General features: G+C 52.1%; 1 long non-coding RNA gene across 1 annotated transcript; it reads left to right on the top strand.

The window, feature by feature from the left end:
- The first annotated feature begins 11,071 nt into the window (after positions 1-11,071).
- Positions 11,072-12,500, top strand: LOC118473124 (uncharacterized). The gene is made up of 2 exons (XR_004852010.1): positions 11,072-11,820; positions 11,899-12,500. It is a non-coding gene; the product is annotated as an uncharacterized lncRNA (long non-coding RNA).
- Positions 12,501-19,391: the final 6,891 nt, after the last annotated feature.

Genomic DNA, 19,391 nt, shown 5'->3' with positions numbered 1-19,391 from the left:
TTAAGAGGCGGTACAGAGGCAGGCCTCTTTCGCCGAGGCGTGAGATGAAGCGGCTCAGAGCCGCAAGACATCCCATGACTCTCTGTACGCCTTTCAAGTCCTTGATAGGCCCCATGCTGGTGATGGCCGCGATCTTCTCCGGGTTGGCCTCGATGCCCCGCTCGGAGACGATGAACCCCAAGAGCATGCCTCGGGGAACCCCGAAGACACACTTCTCGGGATTAAGCTTCACGCCTTTCGCCTTGAGACATCGGAATATCACTTCAAGGTCGGAAAGGAGGTCGGAGGCTTTCCTCGTCTTGACTACGATGTCATCGACGTAGGCCTCGACCGTCCGGCCAATGTGTTCGCCGAACACATGGTTCATGCACCGCTGGTACGTCGCACCCGCATTCCTCAAGCTGAACGGCATGGTGACATAGCAGTACATGCCGAAGGGTGTGATGAAAGAGGTTGCGAGCTGGTCGGACTCTTTCATCCTGATTTGGTGATACCCTGAGTAGGCATCGAGGAAAGACAGGGTTTCGCACCCAGCAGTGGAATCCACGATTTGATCGATGCGAGGCAGAGGGTAGGGAACCTTCGGACATGCTTTGTTTAGACCGGTGTAGTCTACACACATCCGCCATTTCCCTCCTTTCTTTCTCACAAGCACAGGGTTGGCAAGCCATTCGGGATGGAGTACCTCTTTGATGAACCCTGCCGCCATTAGCTTGTGGATCTCCTCGCCTATGGCTCTGCGCTTTTCTTCGTCGAATCGGCGCAGAGGCTGCTTGACGGGTCGGGCTCCGGCTCGGATATCCAGCGAGTGCTCGGCGACATCCCTCGGTATGTCGGGCATGTCCGAGGGACTCCACGCGAAAACGTCGGCGTTCGCGCGGAGAAAGTCGACGAGCACTGCTTCCTATTTGGGATCAAGCTCGGAGCCGATTCGGATCTGCTTGGAAGCGTCGCTGCTGGGGTCGAGGGGGACGGATTTAACCGTCTCCGCTGGCTCGAAGTTGCCGGCGTGGCGCTTCACATCTGGCACCTCCTTAGAGAGGCTCTCCAGGTCGGCGATGAGGGCCTCGGATTCGGCGAGGGCCTCGGCGTACTCCACGCACTCCACGTCGCATTCGAATGCGTGTCGGTACGTGGGGCCGACGGTGATGACCCCGTTGGGGCCCGACATCTTGAGCTTGAGGTAGGTGTAGTTGGGGACGACCATGAACTTCGCGTAGCATGGCCTCCCCAGTACTGCGTGGTAGGTTCCTCGGAACCCGACCACCTCGAACGTGAGGGTCTCCCTTCGGAAGTTGGAGGGCGTCCCAAAGCAGACGGGAAGATCGAGTTGTCCGAGGGGCTGGACGCGCTTCCCGGGGATGATCCCGTGGAAAGGCGCAGTGCTGCCCGGACCGAGGACAGGTCAACACGCAGGAGCCCGAGGGTCTCGGCGTAGATGATGTTGAGGCTGCTGCCTCCGTCCATGAGGACCTTGGTGAGCCTGATGTCGCCGATGACGGGGTCGACAACGAGCGGGTATTTCCCTGGGCTCGGCACATGGTCGGGGTGATCGGCTTGGTCGAAGGTGATGGGCTTGTCGGACCAGTCTAGGTAGACTGGCGCCGCCACCTTCACCGAACAGACCTCCCGACGCTCTTGCTTGCGGTGCCGAGCCGAGGCGTTCGCCGCTTGCCCACCGTAGATCATGAAGCAGTCGCAGACCTCGGGGAACTCTCCTGCCTGGTGATCTTCCTTCTTGTCGTCGTCGCGAGCCCTGCCACCCTCCGCGGGTGGCCCGGCCCTGTGGAAGTGGCGCCGAAGCATGGCGCACTCCTCAAGGGTGTGCTTAACGGGCCCCTGATGATAGGGGCACGACTCCTTGAGCATCTTGTCGAAGAGGTTGGCACCTCCGGGGGGTTTCCGAGGGTTCTTGTACTCGGCGGCGGCGACAAGGTCCGCGTCGGCAGCGTCGCGTTTCGCTTGCGACTTCTTCTTGCCTTTCTTCTTGGCGCCGCGCTGAGTTGACGCCTCGGGGGCACCTTCCGGTGGGCGGCCCTGGGGCTGCTTGTCCTTCCGGAAGATAGCCTCAACCGCCTCCTGGCCAGAGGCGAACTTGGTGGCGATGTCCATTAGCTCGCTCGCCCTGGTGGGGGTCTTGCGACCCAGCTTGCTCACCAGGTCGCGGCAGGTGGTGCCGGCGAGGAACGCGCCGATGACATCTGAATCGGTGATGTTGGGCAGCTCGGTGCGCTGCTTCGAGAATCGCCGGATGTAGTCCCGGAGAGACTCTCCCGGCTGCTGTCGGCAGCTTCGGAGGTCCCAGGAGTTTCCAGGGCGCACGTATGTGCCTTGGAAATTGCCGGCGAAGGCTTGGACCAGGTGGTCCCAGTTGGAGATCTGCCCCGGAGGCAGGTGCTCCAACCAGGCGCGAGCGGTGTCGGAGAGGAACAGGGGGAGGTTGCGGATGATGAGGTTGTCATCGTCCGTTCCACCAAGTTGGCAGGCCAGCCGGTAGTCTGCGAGCCACAGTTCCGGTCTCGTCTCCCCCGAGTACTTTGTGATAGTAGTCGGGGTTCGGAACCGGGTCGGGAACGGCGCCCGTCGTATGGCGCGGCTGAAAGCCTGCGGACCGGGTGGTTCGGGCGAGGGACTCCGATCCTCCCCACTGTCGTAGCGTCCCCCACGCCTGGGGTGGTAGCCTCGGCGCACCCTCTCGTCGAGGTGGGCCCGACGGTCGCGGTGATGGTGCTCGTTGCCGAGGCGACCCGGGGCCGCAGGCGCTGTGTTGCGCGTGCGCCCGGTGTGGACCGAGGCTTCCCGCATGTGTGGCGGAACTGCCCGAATTATTCCAACTTAAGTGCCTAAGTCCCGCCTTAGAGGCTAGACCACACTTAAAAGGGAATAACCCGTCAATCCCTCGGATCTAGTCCGACACGGCCACTGACAGGATCAAGTACCACAATCTCACTCGATGGTGAGTCACAGAGCAAATACAATAAAGCATAAAACCATGCATTAAAGAGTATTAAATTATTACATCATCATCGGAGTTTTGCAAAGGTAGTCATCATTGTTCGAAGTGCAGCGGAATAAAACTAACGGTAAATAAACAGAGATGGGGAAGCCTGTCCCATCACTCCTCATGCTCCTCCTCAGCCGAGGCGGGGTCCCACTCGACAGTCCAACCCGGTGGCAAGATGGACGGCCAAGTCACTCCAGCAACCATGTCCTCCAAGGAACCTGTAAAATTATGCCACAAGCAAGGCTGAGTATGCTAATACTCAGCTAGACTTACCCGGTGTGAGGAGTCTACTCCTCTACCTCTAGACATGCAGCTGTTTGGCTGTGGGGTTTGGTTGCCAAAAGCACTAGCTGAGTTTCTAAGTCAAGTTTTAACTTTGTCAATTTAAGTGTGACTCTCTTAAGGCTAAAAGTGTACTATCTACTCATACATAGTAGCAAGCATTATTAGCAATCAACATCTTATATCAACTCATCATATTTCCACTTGTTACTCAATGCAGTACAATGGATCAAGCAGTCTCATTAGCTGCGAGAAGCAGACGATTCGAATCGAGTTTTTTTATCCTTGCAAGGTAAACCTAAACACACGACATGTAGGGGCACTCCGTCCCCACACATATCAACCGTCCCCATCGATTCCCTGGCAACAGATCAGGGCTCACCGCCTTGGCTACAATGCCTCACTGACCCCGACTGCCGTCGTGCAGTGACCGCACTTGTACCCACCATAACCGGAATGGGAGACCACGTCTCAGGTCGCGTGAGGGGATATGTCTGCGGGCAGGTTCACTCAGGTACTAGGCTTACCGATTTACCATATTTCTCGGTATGTGTTTAGTACGTTCAAACGCTTGACACAGGTATCCACACGTTAATCCTTATTCCGATTTCATCTCATAAACAACCAATCCCCATGGATTGTTGTCTACCACTAGTATCATAATAGTATGAAGGTGGGTACAACCAAATACTGATCTCGCGCGAGTGCTAGAAAAATCACTCGTCTTCTACCGAGATCCTAATTAAATAAAGCAACTACTCGACCTATCATACTAGTATTCATCTCAAAAGGATTCCTGAGATCATGCAACTAGGGTTTCAAACAATTCCTACACCTAAATGCACAATCAATCCTACAATCATTAAGTGAAGTAAAATAGCATAAATAACAGGTTATGCATAAACCGGGGCTTGCCTTCCAAAGTAGTGGCAGGCAGGTCCTCTGGTGCAGGCTCTGGTGCTGGATCTGGGGCTACCTCCTGAGCAGCTCCTTGCTCCGGCACGAGGACGTACTCTCCGTCAGCAAGGTTACAGTCTATCGAATGCAATGAACATGTATGTCATGATTATGCAGGATTTAATAACATTATGCTAAAAAGAAACTAAGTCAAGAAGTAACTTAGGGTTTGCTTGGTCATACGGGGCCTTTAGTGGTTTATGCTTATCACTCCTAGGTTTAGATTTTTGTTGAGGATAAACATAGTGGATTTGTATTGCCTTTATATATTTCAGTGGATACTTTGCAAGGGTTTTAGGATGACACTAATTTTCATTATTCATTTTCCTTTCTTTAATTTCTATTTATGAATTCTAGTGGGGGTTTGAACTACAACAGTAGGTTAATCTTCTCCAAAAATTCTGTAAAAATTACAGTGGGTTGCCATTGGTTATTATAGCCCCTTCTAGGAAGTTGAGGTTCAAAAATAAAAAGGCTATGCCTTAGACAAAAATAATAAAGGTTGGGTAAATGGGCCACTTTGTACTACAACTCTCAATTAGAGGTGGGGTCTGTCTTAAAGGTTATTTTTGTTGGCATCTAACAGTAATAATAGGCTTCTGTGCCAAAAACCACAGAAAGCTAAGGGGTGGTTATTTAGTTATGATTTTCTAAAGTTTAATGTCAAAAAGGCACTTTCTACTACATTGTTATTTGAAAAATGTCAAACAGCAGATCTCATATTTTTCCTAAGTTCTTAATAACAAAACATTAGCTATCCCAAGGGTGGGGGTGTTTTCACCTTGGGGTTATTTTTGTAGGGGTTTTCTAAGTTATCCTTGTTTTATTCAATTAAAAGGTATTCTACTTATTTTATACTAAACCAGGGTATGATAGATTTTTCCAGTGAACTACATTGAATAAGGATCCTAACAAAAATAGGGGTGTCCTCTGGTTCACTATTTAACTCACATTTTATATTTTCCTTAACCTTAAGCATTTTGCAAAACAAGGGGCAAAAACTAACTTAATGGGGTGGACAGAGAGGTTTAACATTTTTAAACAGGTCAGTAGGTAGATATAAACTTCTCCAAATTTTTTTAACCCTAGCCAAATAGTACAACTATTTTTCTTTCTATTATTGAGCTTTTGGCTAAAACTATAATTAAATCAGAACCTTAAAGTTTTCTATAGTACCTAGGGGGTTTTATATTTTTCTTAAGTAGGTCACATTAATTAGAGTCTGGCAAAATTGGTTTGACCAAATTTGGATGAACTAAACAGAAGTTATGAGTTTTTAAAGTTTCTGTTCAAATTAAAAACAGATTTAATAAGAGTTTCCTGGAAAAACAGTTTACACCGAGGTCTCTGGGTTTAAACTAAATCAATCTTCGCAGTTCTACCCTTGCGCCACTATTCCCCTGGGTCGCTGACAGTTCAAAAAGCCCCCTGACCTTCTCTTCCTCTCACCCGCAGTCCTTCCTCCAATGTAAACAGTACCCGCGAGAAAGAAAAGGGTGGCGCGGCTTACCGGCGGCGAGATAGGTCCGGCGAAGGGCAGGGTTGGCTCGGGGAGGCTCTGGCGGTCACAGCGAGGTGCGGCTCGACGGCGGGGATGGCCGGAATCGCTTGGTCCACGCGCGCAGGCGGGTATTCTCGTCGGCGGCGAGTGTATCGGCCAAACCACGACGATCTGGTTCAATCCAAGGGCACTGTGAGCTTCATGGGGTAACGTAGAGACTGTGTGCACGAGGAATCGGAAAATGGTTGAGCGGATTATCCAGTCCACGTGCGCCGGCGGGGGAAAGAACTCCGGCGAGCACGGTTTCGCTATTCCGGTGACGCGGGTCCTCGGTTCAAGCTTGAGTAAGCTTCACGGCCTCACCAGGAAGCTATCTGAAGGCTTGGATCGAACGGAGGAGGACGGGAAAGGGGCTGGCCACGATGGTTGCTCTCGGGTGGCACTGGCGGGTCGCGGGGAGGTCGCCGGAGCTAAGGGATGGCTCGGGAAAGTCAGGCGAGGTACGGAGGAGGCAACAAGGAAGGCAGCCGAGCACTGGGACGGGCTTTATAGCCGTGGCGCGGGCATGGTCACGGGCGGTCGCGGGCGCGCGGGGGTTCGCGCACGGGCGTGCTCTGAGCGCGCCCCCGGATGTCAGCCCGCGTCGAACATGTGGGAGCTCGCTTCTGCCATGGTTCAACGACGGATTTGAGCACCATAGCGTGCGTATCTTGGCAAAGTCATTGTGTACTGTCGCTTCCCTGCTCCATATCCTACCTTTTTGCTGTGAGTTCCAAGTCAAGATATGGTCGGGGTAGGGAGATAGAGGGATGAGAAGTTGGCTGTGTCAGCTAGGTCCGAGCCGAGACAAAAAAGGTGTCAAGTCGTGTCAAACACCCTAGGGTAGGTGTCACCTCTTTCCAGGGCATTCTAGGGTTAATTTGGCGCCACTTTGTCAATTGGGTCGAAGTGTTTTGAATTTTGGATTAAGGTGAACATGTGGGATCTTTGTTCAAGGGTTAGTTTTTAGACTTAGGCAAATTCTGAATTTTCCCTTGTGCTCAACCTTGGGTGAACTTTTTGGGGCTTTTCTGAAAACTTTTTGGGGGTACTTCCTTACTATTATTTGTAGGTTATGAAGCATACTACAACTTTTATATTTGGCCCAAGCCATGATCATAAGGTTTACATGACCTTTTGATCCTAGCTTCAATTATGGTTCCTATTGCCCAAGAGGGGTTTGCTTTAGGGTTTTGGGAAATTCCCCACTTAGATGTGCATGACAAGCTAGGGCATGATATCCAAGATGGTTTGCACTTGCTTAGGACTTTGAATTCCAAGTTTGATGTACTTTGCCCAATTCAACCCTCATGTGATAATAGGTTAAAAGGGGTAGCCCTGGGTGGACACCCTGAGTAACACCTGGGGTGTTACAGCATGAATCGGGAAGTCGCGACGCGGTGTTCCGAGGGGTACCCCTGCCTTCGGGAGGCGGAGCTTTCGACCCGTCGGACCGCGGCGTCCTCCAGGAGATTCTTGAGCTCTCCCTGAATTCGCCGCCCCTCGGTGGTTGATGGCTCCGGCATCACGCGGAGAAGCATTGCCGCTTCAGCCAGGTTCTGGCCGACTCCACTGGAAGTGGGTGGCGGCCTTACCCTGGCATCGTCGGCGATGCGGTGCTGGATACCCTGGGGTGGATGACGCATTTCTCCGGCCGGAGGTAGGCCCGCCCATTCCTGCCCGACGTCCCGGTGGATCGGCTCAAGTGCTCCTGCTCCCTCGTCGAGCCTGGCCTGCACCCCGCGGATTTGCTCGAGATGTGGGTCATGACCCCCCGCCGGAACGGGGACCACAGCTAGCTCCCGTAGGATGTCAACGCGAGGCACAGGCCTAGGGAGATCACCGTTCTCTGGCATACCAAGATGGTTGCCTTCGGAGGGACCCCCTAGATCGACGTGGAAACATTCACGACTTGGGCCGCAGTCCTCGTTGCCGAGGCTGCGGCTACCGTCAGAACAGTCGGAAAGGCAGTAGTCACATGCGGTCATGAAGTCCCGCATGGCACTGGGGTTACCAAGTTCGGAGAAGTCCCAACAGAAGTCGGGCTCGTCATCTTCCTCGGACTCCGAGGGCCCATAGGTCGAGACGTCCGTCAGCCGGTCCCAGGGTGACCGCATACGATACCCCAGAGTGTTTGGACTCGCCTCTACGAGAGCGCTCGCCAAAGCGAAGCCGCTTGGCGGGTCGAGGCTGAATCCGAAAGGCATGAGATGGGAATCGGTGGGTACCTCTTGGTCGACGGGCGGTGACGTAGTCACGTCAGGGACTGACTGCGCCGTCGTCTCAGGTACGAGGGTGACGCCCAGCAAGCCTTTCGCGAGCGTGCTGGCGTCGTCCGTTTGCTTGGGATTGGCGTGTTGCAGGGAGACGGCGCTCGTCTTCGTCTCAGACGCGAGGTCGATGCTCGACGTGCCCCCCGTTGGGGCGCCGGCGCCGTCGACTCGCTCGACAGCCGACGAGGTGCCGCCTCCTGCTTGGCCTTGGTCGCCCCGCCTCCTCCTCCGTCGACGGGGGAGGGGACGGGGTGAGCTCGAGAGTTGTTCTTCCACCACGCGGGGAAGACGTCGTCGATTCCGCCGCCGGCGAGCGGGCTGTCGGCCGCCATTGTCGCTGTCGCACGGCGGGGGAAGGAGTATCATGTCGTAGCTGCCGCCGAGGGACATGAACTCAAGACTCCCGAAATAGAGCACCGTCCCGGGCTGGAAAGGTTGCTGGAGACTGCCCATCTGGAGCTTGTCGGGAAGCTGTTCGTCAACACGCAGCAGGCCCCTACCTGGCGCGCCAACTGTCGGCATTTCGAGACCGGGGGGTCCCTGGACCGACGAGTGAAATGTCGCCGCGTGCCCCAGCCCAGATGGGTCGGCGCGAGACGGAGCGCAAAGGGGGGAGGAGACGGGCGTGAGAGGTGGAAATCCCGCGGCCTTTGTGTTTGTCCCGCGCCCAGGTCGAGTGCGCTTGCAGTAGGGGGTTACAAGCGTCCACACGGGAGGGAGCGAGCGGCCTCACGCGAGCGCCTGTCCCGTCCTCTTCCCCGTGCGACCAACCCTCTGTAAGAGGGCCCTGGTCCTTCCTTTTATAGGCGTAAGGAGAGGATCCAGGTGTACAATGGGCGGGTGTAGCAGAGTGCTAACGTGTCTAGTGGAGGAGAGCTAGCGCCCTAAGTACATGCCATCGTGGCAGCCAGAGAGGTTTTGGCACCCGGTTCGTGTGGTGTCGTGGCCGTCGGAGGAGCGCTGGAGCCTGGCGGAAGGACAGCTGTCAGAGCTATCGAGTCCTTGCTGACGTCTTCTTGCTTCCGTAAGGGGGCTGAGAGCTGCCGTCGTCATAGAGCGTGCGGGGCGCCATCATTACATGTCTGGCGGAGCGAGCCAGATGGGACACTGGTCTTGTTTCCCGTAGCCTGAGTCAGCTTGGGGTAGGGTAATTATGGCGCCCCCTGTTGACGTGGTTGGTCCGTGCCCTAGGTTGGGCGATGTGGAGGCTCCTCCGAGGTCGAGGTCGAGTCTGTTTTCCGAGGCCGAGGTCGAGTCCGAGCCCCTGGGTCGGGCGAGGCGGAGACCGTCGGCTGAGGCCAGGGCTGAGTCCGAGCCCTGGGGTCGGGCGGAACGGAGTTCGTCGTCTTCCGGGGCTGAGCCTGAGTCCGAGCCCTGGGTCGGGCAGAGCGGAGTTCGCCGTCTTCCGGGGCTGAGCCCGAGTCCGAGCCCTGGGTCGGGCGGAGCGGAGTTCGCCGTCTTCCAGGGCTGAGCCCGAGTCCGAGCCCTGGGTCGGGCGGAGCGGAGTTCGCCGTCTTCCGGGGCTGAGCCCGAGTCCGAGCCCTGGGTCGGGCGAAGCGGAGTTTCCTACGGTGCCTGAGGTCGGGCCTGGCTGCCTGTCAGCCTCACTCTGTCGAGTGGCACAGCAGTCGGAGCGGCGCAGGCGGCGCTGTCCTTCTGTCAGGTTAGTTAGTGGAGCGGCGAAGTGACTGCGGTCACTTCGGCTCTGTCGACTGGAGGACGTGCGTCAGGATAAAGGTGTCAGGCCACCTTTGCATTAAATGCCCCTGCGATTTGGTCGGTTGGCGTGGCGATTTGGCCAGGGTTGCTTCTTGGCGAAGACTGGGCCTCGGGCGAGCCAGAAGTATGTTCGTCGCTGGAGGGGGGCCTCGGGCGAGACGTAGATCCTCCGGGGTCGGCTGCCCTTGCCCGAGGCTGGGCTCGGGCGAGGGGTGATCGAGTCCCTCGAATGGACCGATCCGTGACTTAGTCGCACCCATCAGGCCTTTGCAGCTTTGTGCTGATGGGGGTTACCAGCTGAGAATTAGGAGTCTTGAGGGTACCCCTAATTATGGTCCCCGACAAATAATAAACTGATAATAAAAGTGTCATCATGAATAATGTATCTCCATACCCAAATCCACATAAAGCAATAGCAAGTACTACCCAAAAAGTTCAGTGTAGTCAAGGTATAAAGATAATCAAACTAGGGTAACCTAAAGGGTCCCATCAAAATTAACCTATGCAGATCATTATGATTAATAAGAACATGACTGGGTAAAAAGGAAGTGATCAAGGGCACAACTTGCCTGCCATTTGAGATTCCAGGTACTAGGATGATTCTTCAGATCCTCGTGATCTCACTGCTAGTCGTAGCAATCCAGTCAAACATGGTATAGCCAAAATTAACATCACACCAAACATGAGAACAAACTGCATAATAATAATCTACACGTTGCTACGAGATCGTGGGAACGAGAATCAATAAGATTGGGGTTACGGTTACGGAGTTATGATTTAAGGAAGATCTACGTGATTTAAATATTAAACTCTATTATAAATTGATTAGTATACATCATATGAGAGAAGATTCTATAGGTAATGAACTCAACTTTAGTTTTAATTATCTTGACTAGAGATCATCTTTTAATCAAATTATAATTATGGTCTGGTTAGATTTGATTTAGAAGAGCTAATTTAGTAGTCATAGGATAAATAAATAATAAAGTATGCGACATGGTATATTTAATGTTGTTACTGCGTAGTAAATATTTATACGAAGCTAACACAACTCGAACGGGTCATATCGGAATTAAAATGGGGAAGTTATGAATTTCCAAAGGTTTTATGTATTTGATACAAAATTAATTAGGAGATCAATTTTATTGTGGCTTTCATGTCACAACAGAGACACTAGATGATAAACAATCATATTACAAAATTATAGAAACTGGAATGAATTAATTTGGACTTAATATGAATTTTCTATGAATTACACAACTTCTAGGAATCGTTTTCATATTAAAAATTCATTTTGTAATAATTTTATAGGTTTTTCTCACTGTCTAGACTGCGCCTCAATTTCCAAAGAAGACAGGGGCCTCTGCGCAAGCTTCCTAAGACTCAGTGAACATGATCCGAGGACTGCAGGTTGATTTATAAAGGTTCCAGGGGCTCTTTAGAAAAATACCACTGCCGAAGCGGTACGGGGCGAGATCGGCCATTAGATCTTGATCCGACGGTCTGGATTACATGGTGGCTAAACCGAATAGGTGAGCGACCCAAACCGCACGATCACTATCCTATGGCTACGATGAAAACAAAGTCATAAACTCCCATAGTCGTTGATCTGCCCACCCGTACACGATCATCCCCTGAGCAAAGCGCCACCTAGATCTAATCTCGAACGCCCATAGCTCATCCAACGGTTGGTGCCGCTTCTTCTTCCATCGCCCATATCAACCGGTGGTAGGTCCCCACTGCGGCGGCGCCCTCAACGGCGAACCCCACCCCGGAGTTCGAGCAACCCTCCCCCCCCCCCCCCGCGAGCAACACCTAAACGTAGCTGATAGCAATGGGATTCCACAGGAGGGTAACTCACCGGTAATCGGCGCCCGGAGACGTTTGCCCGTGGCTCACGACGGAATCGTGACACAGGGCGGTCGACGACGAGAAATTAGACACCGTCCCTCCCTCGGTCTTGCCTATGAGTGCATCCACCGCAAGCACGAGCTCAGGCGGAACACACGGCTCCCACATAGACGGCGCGGCAGCGCTGGCTGCAAGTATTGGTGGCAGCTCTCTTCCTTCCCACGGCCGCCACGAGATTCGATCCCTAATCCTCCCTCTCCTTGCTCCCCCAGGTGAACGTGAGTGCAGGCAGTCGACGAGGACGACACGGCTTTGCTTGTTTTATGCGGAGGCCGAGAGCTAGCAACGGATTCCCGGGTCTTGTGGCGGCGTGCGGCCATTGCGGAGTTTGGGGCCACGCGGGCGAGATCTGCGGGGAAGAAACGCCCTGACACGCGGGCCCAACGCGTCAGCGACAACAGCAAACGTGATGGGCGAGCGGCTGACATCACGACCCTACATGGCAGTGTAAGGAGTTTGCAAGTTCGAGCAGGAGTCCCTGCCCAATTGGGCCCATGCGTCGGCGATAGACTCCACGCACCGGTGCGCGTACTGAACGGTGGGGCCCGCGGGCAGAGAGTAATGGGGGAATTGCGAGTGTTTGGGCCGTGCGGAGGGGAAGTGGTGAATGGGCCGGACGAGCGTAGGGGAAAGTAAATGAAGATGGGCCGAATAGGCCGAACACAGCCCAAGCGCATGTTTTCCCTATTTTCTATTTCCTTTTCTTCTCCTTTTTATTTTTAAATTTAAAATTTGAATTCAAATTCTTGTAGTGAATTTTTGTACCCAGTTTTAGATGTATGATTTGAACATGGCATTATGGAATGAGTTTATTTATTCATAAATTATTTTGTACCCTATAATATTTCTCTTTCTCTTCTTTTCTATGTCATTTCCCAATTCCTAAATTGTACCTTTGGGTTAAATCCCAATTCTCATCTCATTATTATATTCCCATATTATTCCTTTTTGACTTACAAAATCCAAAATTCAATCTAAGATAAAGTTTAAGGATTTAAATTTAATACCCACTAAAAATCAATCATGATGTAGTAGATATCTATTTATTCTAATTAATTTATTTGTTTGATAAATGTTTGAAATATGAAACACACGCGCCCTTGTGGTTGTGCGTTTGGATTCCGATCTGTGGTTGTGCGTGCCGCGGGATTTTGACCCGCGGTGCGACATAGCCCGGCCCGGCCCGACCTAGCCCAGCTCGGCCCAGCCCTGGCCCACGCGCCCCTAGCGCCCCTGCCCCTCCCCCATGCGCGCGTCCCCCTCCCTTCTCTCTCTCTCATTCAATTTTCCCGCGCAGCAACCTCCTCTCCTCCACCTCTCTCTCCCCCGTGGTGCCCTAGGTTTTGGAGACGGTGATCACCGGATTTGGACCCCGAGGTGAGCTCCCCTCCCCTCTCTCTCTCTTCCACTCCCCCTCCCCTTCCTTCTTCCCCCACGCGGCCTCCCTGCGCGCGTCCCTAGCGGCGCCCCTGCGCGCGCCCTCACGCCACCAGCGGTCGTCTCGTGGCCCCTGGCGGCCCCCTGCCCAGCCCCCCTACGCGGCCCCCAGCGGCGCCCCTGCGCGCGTCCCTAGCGGTCCCTCGCGCGCGCCCCCGCGTGGCCCCGGTGGTGCCGCTCCGCAGCTCGGCCCCGGTGGCCCCCTGCCTAGCCCCGGCGGCGCCCCCTGCTCGGCCCCTCCCTGGCGGCGCCCTGTCCCCGGCGCGGCTGCGCGCCCCCGGCGTGACTCGCGCGGCCACCCGTGTCCCCAGCGTGGCCACGCGCGCCCTCGGCACGCGCAACGTGATCCCGCGCGTGGTGGTTGATTTTGGGTTTTAATTAATTTTAAGCGTTGTTCAATTAACGTGCTGCGTCGCGCGCTTCGTCGCGTGGCTAATTAATCTGATTTCAGATTCTATTAATGTGCTGTGTCGCGCGCTTCGTCGCGCGACGATCCATTTTAATTTCAGATTATTTAATGTGCGGCGTCGCTTGTCTAGTCGTGCGACGCTTTGTTTTAAATTCAGTTTGGTTGACGTATGCCGTCGTGCGCTTCGTCGCGCGATGTTTGACGTTATTTTCATAATTAGTTCTAGTGTCTCGTGGCGCGCCCCGTCGCGCGACGAGTTGTTTTGTTCTTATTACAGTCTAAGTGCTGTGTCGCGTGCTTCGCCACTCGACAATCCTGTTAAATTTACTTTGATCCGTTCATAATGATTAAACATGGAACATGACTTTACCCGATGCATAACGCGATGGCCAAATTAATACCATTCTGTTTAGACGATTATTTTGATTTATAATCATGTGACGTGATCGCTCTTCGACCGTAGCCTCGACCGTTACTCTCTCTTTCTCGCTTTGTCGTAGGTGTGAGCCCTGCGCCGAGTGTCTGTTTATTTATAATATTCTATTGTTGGTGTACTGTTCTTTTGTATTATATGTGTGGAATGTCGGTCAGTTGGTGGAGTCCGAAGGAATTGCAGGTGAAGACCCTGAGCAGCAGCTGGTTGGTGAAGGCAAGTGTCCCTTGACCCATCTATGTCCTACTCATTCTTATAATTCACTCCCCGCATTTACACAGTTATACCTAAGGATTGACTAGCTTTTGTTTATCTTGTCCTTGTTTACCTATGCTGGTTGGGTTATTTTGGTTTAGCCATATGCTAGTGCTTCACATTTATCAATGAACATGATGAGATTATCTATAATACGCTGTTTTCCCTTTTGATTATGATGATATACTTGTGGCCTTTAAGGGGACTCGAGCTGTTTCTCGAGTGCCTCTCCGTAAGGACTGGTTCCTTGGATGACCGCCCGAGAAAACAGTGCAACCATGAGGGTGGAGTGGGATGCCCTTAGCTGAATAATTAGAGGAACTGGGGTGTAGTTCGCTTCGCCATCGTGCCGTTAATAGGGCTCGGTGTATGCGGCTCGCTCTGCCAAGGTTGGTTCGCCCCTTGGGGAGGAGTGCGATGCATTTAGGAAACCTAACGGGCGGCTACAGCCTCAGGGAATCTTTGTAAAGGCTACGTAGTGAAACCCTGCCTATTCACCTTGGTAGTGTCTAAGGGTTTAATCGACCCGAGGCAAGAGGGAATCACGACTTGTGGGTAAAGTGCGCAACCTCTGCAGAGTGTTATGAAACTGATATACCAGCCGTGCTCGCGGTTATGAGCGGCCAAGGGAGCTCCATTGATTAGAGATACTTGATCAGAGATGTTTGGTTTACAGGTGGTGATGAGGATGATGGTTTTGGTAATGACTAGTGATGGTAAGTGGTATTCTTTCTATTTGGAAAGGGTACATTGGGTTAATAACTTGTGTTAATGCTAAAACCTGGCTTTCTACTAATAATAATAACCTGACCAACTAAAAGCAATTGCTTGACTAAACTCCACATAAAGCTAGTCCACTACAGCCAAACGGGACATATTGCTGAGTATGTTGATGTGTACTCACCCTTGATTTACACACCAAACCCCCAGGTTGTCCGCTTTGCAACCACTGCTCAGGTGAGGATGAAGTCGTGGAGGAGGACTGCCAGGAGTTCCAAGAGTACGATGACTTCTAGGCGTGGGTTAGCGGCAAACCCCCAGTCGGCTGCCTGTGAAGACTGTGTGTATCTACGTTTCTTTTCCGCACTTTGATAATTGTTAAAGATTATGTGGATGTCTCGAACATCATGATGTAATAGACTATTATACCTTCTTTTATGTTATTATTTGAGCACTGTGTGATGATGTCTAGTTATGTAACTACTGTGTACGTGAGTTGCTGATCTTGGCACGTACATGGTTCACATTCGGTTTGCCGTCTAAAACCAGGTGTGACATAGGTGGTATCAAGCCGTGCTGACTGTAGGACCGCTAACCTAGAGTAGAATGGTCGTTCTAAGGATTATAGACCCCTACTATCACCTTGACTTTGGTATCCCTTCAAAATTTGGTCATATCGACCAAACCTATGTTATACTATATATTATACCTCGCTGAAAATCTTGTTTTATCCTAATTCCTAATTTTTTTGGTTTACTTGCTGGTCATATTAGCTCTGTTCTCACTCTTATGCTTACGGTGTCTTTTGTAGATGGCTCATCTTAGACACACTGCACGGAAGTCAGTCATTCCTTTCTTGCCTTGTCGTCTCACGGAGCGTCCGCTTCGTCGTCCGGTGACTAGTCAGTCTAGCCATTTGGAGAGGCTGCACCACCGCCTGCATGAGGATATGGAGCGTCGGCGACAGGATCTGGAGTAGCTAGCAAGGCTCTTCTTTCTCGCTTCAGCAGGAGATAGAGTCTGTGAGGAGCTGCTCCCCTGTGCCCTCGCTGGAGGCGCCCCCTGCACCACCACTGGGCGTCCCGACCACTGGAGTAGCTGTTGGAGGAGACGACGGCAGCTCGAGCCACAACACCGACCTTTCAGAGGAGCAGGAGCCGGAGGGATGGGTTGCACGACCCATCACTCGTGACGCCGCTCGCGGGTGTCACTTTCACGATGCGCTCGACACCTTGCTATGCCAGGCACTTGACCGGCGTACCTGGTCAATCGAGTATCGCTGTGTTGTCTTCCTGCACAGTCGTGAGGTTTACCCGGACCGCTGGGAGGTGACTTGTTTGGTGCGCCGTCCGGAGAACAGTCTCCGGGGTGCGGAGGTCTGCTCAGAGCATTACTCTATTTCTGAGCGGGACTCAGCTGAGGCGGCCATGCAAGATGCCGCACGGCGTGCACTTTCACACTACTGCTTAGTGTTCGGTGGGGTAGCCGATGGTCTTAACCTGAAGTATTACCCCCGCCGTCCATCGGGCAGCACAGGAGGCATGGTTGTCTCACCTGTCGGTGAGGACAATCCTAGGTTGAGCAGCACAATCAACCTAGCCGCCGTGCTAAACATGGAGTTAGACCATGCCCTAGATGAGCTGAGTAGGGCTCGTGCTGAGATCGCCCAGTTACGGGCTGAGCGCGCAGAACGTCGTCACCTAGAGGATGGTTCTCCCACCCCCGCCGGGACTCAGCACCCGTACCGCTCACCTCAGCGTGGACACCATGCTTATGGTAACCCCGACTGCAGGACCAAGATAAATTTAGAACCATAGATCGTCAGCGTCAGATCTTATAATTAATGCTTAAAAAATATAGAAGTTATAGTTTTAGTCTTAGTCTTACTCTTAGTTAGTCTTAGTTAGACATGGTAGTTTGCTTATCCTGTGTTTTTATGTTTGTCATGATGAACTATGATGGATTTGGATCTTTGTAATGATTGTCGCCAGAGTGTGGGTATCCCCTGCATGTTGGTTTACTTGATAATGCTAATAAAATTAGTTATCTAGTTGGGAAGCCCTTTTATTCTACTTTCCTCTTTATCTAAGAAGTTGTGTTTGTCTGTGTTGGAAATCAGTGAAGATGTTCATCTGTTCAGAATTGTGGAAGGATTCTATACTCTTTTCTTATGCTGCAAGTTGCAAGATCAGTTCTGATATGTGATTGCATTCTGCAGATGTCAGACAATAGGCGCAGAGGAGGAAGGCATGCTCAGCAGGAGCAGGCAGCACCGCAGGATGAGGCACCCCAACAGCAGCTGCCACCACCGCCCCCGATGACCATCGAACAAATGTTCTTCATGCAGACTCAGGCAGTTCAAGCCATCAGTCAGACTCTGGTCGCCATTCAGCAGTAGCAGCATCAACCCCCACCTCAGCCTCAAATGCCTCAGATGCCCAGAGACAAGCGTGCTAAATTCATGAGAGGTCATCCCCTAGTGTTCGCTCACTCTTCTGACCCCATGGATGCTGAAGATTGGCTGCGTACCATGGAGCGGGAGTTGCACACCGCTCAGTGCGACGACAGGGAGAAAGTTCTGTATGGTCCCCGTTTGTTGAGAGGAGCAGCTCAGTCTTGGTGGGAGTCCTACCTCGCCACCCATGCCAACCCGACACTATCACCTGGGAGGAATTCAGAGACAATTTCTGTCAGTACCATGTTCCCGCAGGTCTGATGACAGTGAAGAAGGAGGAGTTCTTGGCGCTCAAACAAGGGCCTATGTCTGTCAGTGAGTACCGAGACAAGTTTCTGCAGGTGTCGCGCTATGCTCCTGAAGATGTCAACATAGATGCGAAGAGGCAGTACCATTTCTTGAGAGGCCTAGTTGATCCCTTGCACTATTAGCTGATGATTCATACCTTCCCCACATTTCATTACCTGATCGACAGAGCGATCATGACAGAGAAGAAGCGCAAGGAGATGCAGGATCGCAAGCATAAGATTGGTGGACCTCAGCCTGGAAGCAGCAATCGCCCCCGTTTCTCAGATAACTCACCTCAGCAGTTCAAGCAGAATCAGTGTCCGCCTCAGCAGCAGTTTCAGAGGCAGTACCCCCAGCACCAGCAGCATAATCGCCAGAACAATCAGTCAGGAGGAGGTCAGTTCCAGAGGCAGAATCAGCAGGCACCTCGCCTCCCCGCCCCAGCAACCAACCAGAGCAGTCAAGCAGCCCCAGTCCAAGGCAGAAGCAGAGCATGTTTCTATTGTGGAGAGCAAGGCCATTGGGTGATGCAATGTCCGAAAAAGGCAGCCCAGCAGCAATCAGGCCCTAGTGCCCCAGCAAAGCAGAATGTGCCCCAGCCTGGAGCAGGCAACCGCTCCCAGCCGTGCTACAACCATGGGAGACTGAATCATTTGGAAGCTAAAGCAGTTCAGGAAACACCCGGCATGACAGTAGATATGTTTCCAGTCGACTCTTATATTGTAGAAGTGTTATTTGATACTGGAGCAACACATTCATTTATTACTGTATCATGGGTAGAAGCACATAATCTTCCAATAACTACCATGTCAACCCCCATCCAAATTGACTCAGCCGGTGGTAGAATCTGAGTCGATAGCATTTGCTTGAATGTAAGTGTGGAAATAAGGGGGATAGCGTTTCCCGCTAATCTCATAGTAATGGGTACTCAGGGAATAGATGTCATCCTAGGGATGAATTGACTAGATAAGTACCAAGCAATTATCAGTTGTGATAAGAGGATAATTAAGTTGGTGTCCCCACTAGGAGAAGAAGTGGTAGCCGAGTAAATCTCACCTGAGCCAAGGAAAGAAGGTTGTTATCAGATGGCTATTGATAGCTAGGAGCCAGATTCACTCGAGATTATCAAGGTTGTGTCCGAATTCCCAGATGTGTTCCCAGAAGACTTACCAGGTATGCCACCTGAGCGGAAAGTTGAGTTTGCCATAGAGCTTCTTCCTAGCACCACCCCCATTTCTAAAAGAGCCTATAGAGTGTCTGGACCAGAGTTGGTTGAACTCAAGAAGCAGATCGATGAGCTGTCAGAGAAAGGTTATATAAGGCCAAGCACCTCACCTTGGGCCACCCTTGTCCTGTTCGTGGAGAAGAAAGATGGCACTAGGAGGATGTGCATCGATTATCGAGCTCTGAATGAGGTCACAATCATGAACAAGTACCCCTTGCCCAGAATAGAAGATCTATTTGACCAGTTGAGCGGAGCCAGCGTGTTCTCAAAGATAGATCTGAGTTCAGGTTATCACCAGCTCAGGATTCGACCTTCAGACATTCCGAAGACGACATTCATTACCAAGTATGGGTTGTATGAGTTCACTGTTATGTCCTTTGGTCTAACGAATGCACCAGCCTTCTTCATGAATCTGATGAACAATATATTCATGGATTATCTTGACAAGTTTGTGGTGGTATTTATTGATGACATTCTTATATA

This window comes from Zea mays, chromosome 8, assembly GCF_902167145.1.
Source record: "Zea mays cultivar B73 chromosome 8, Zm-B73-REFERENCE-NAM-5.0, whole genome shotgun sequence".
NCBI lineage: Eukaryota > Viridiplantae > Streptophyta > Magnoliopsida > Poales > Poaceae > Zea > Zea mays.
The sequence above is the reverse complement of the archived record's forward strand: the minus strand, read 5'-3'. Positions and strand labels throughout refer to the sequence as shown.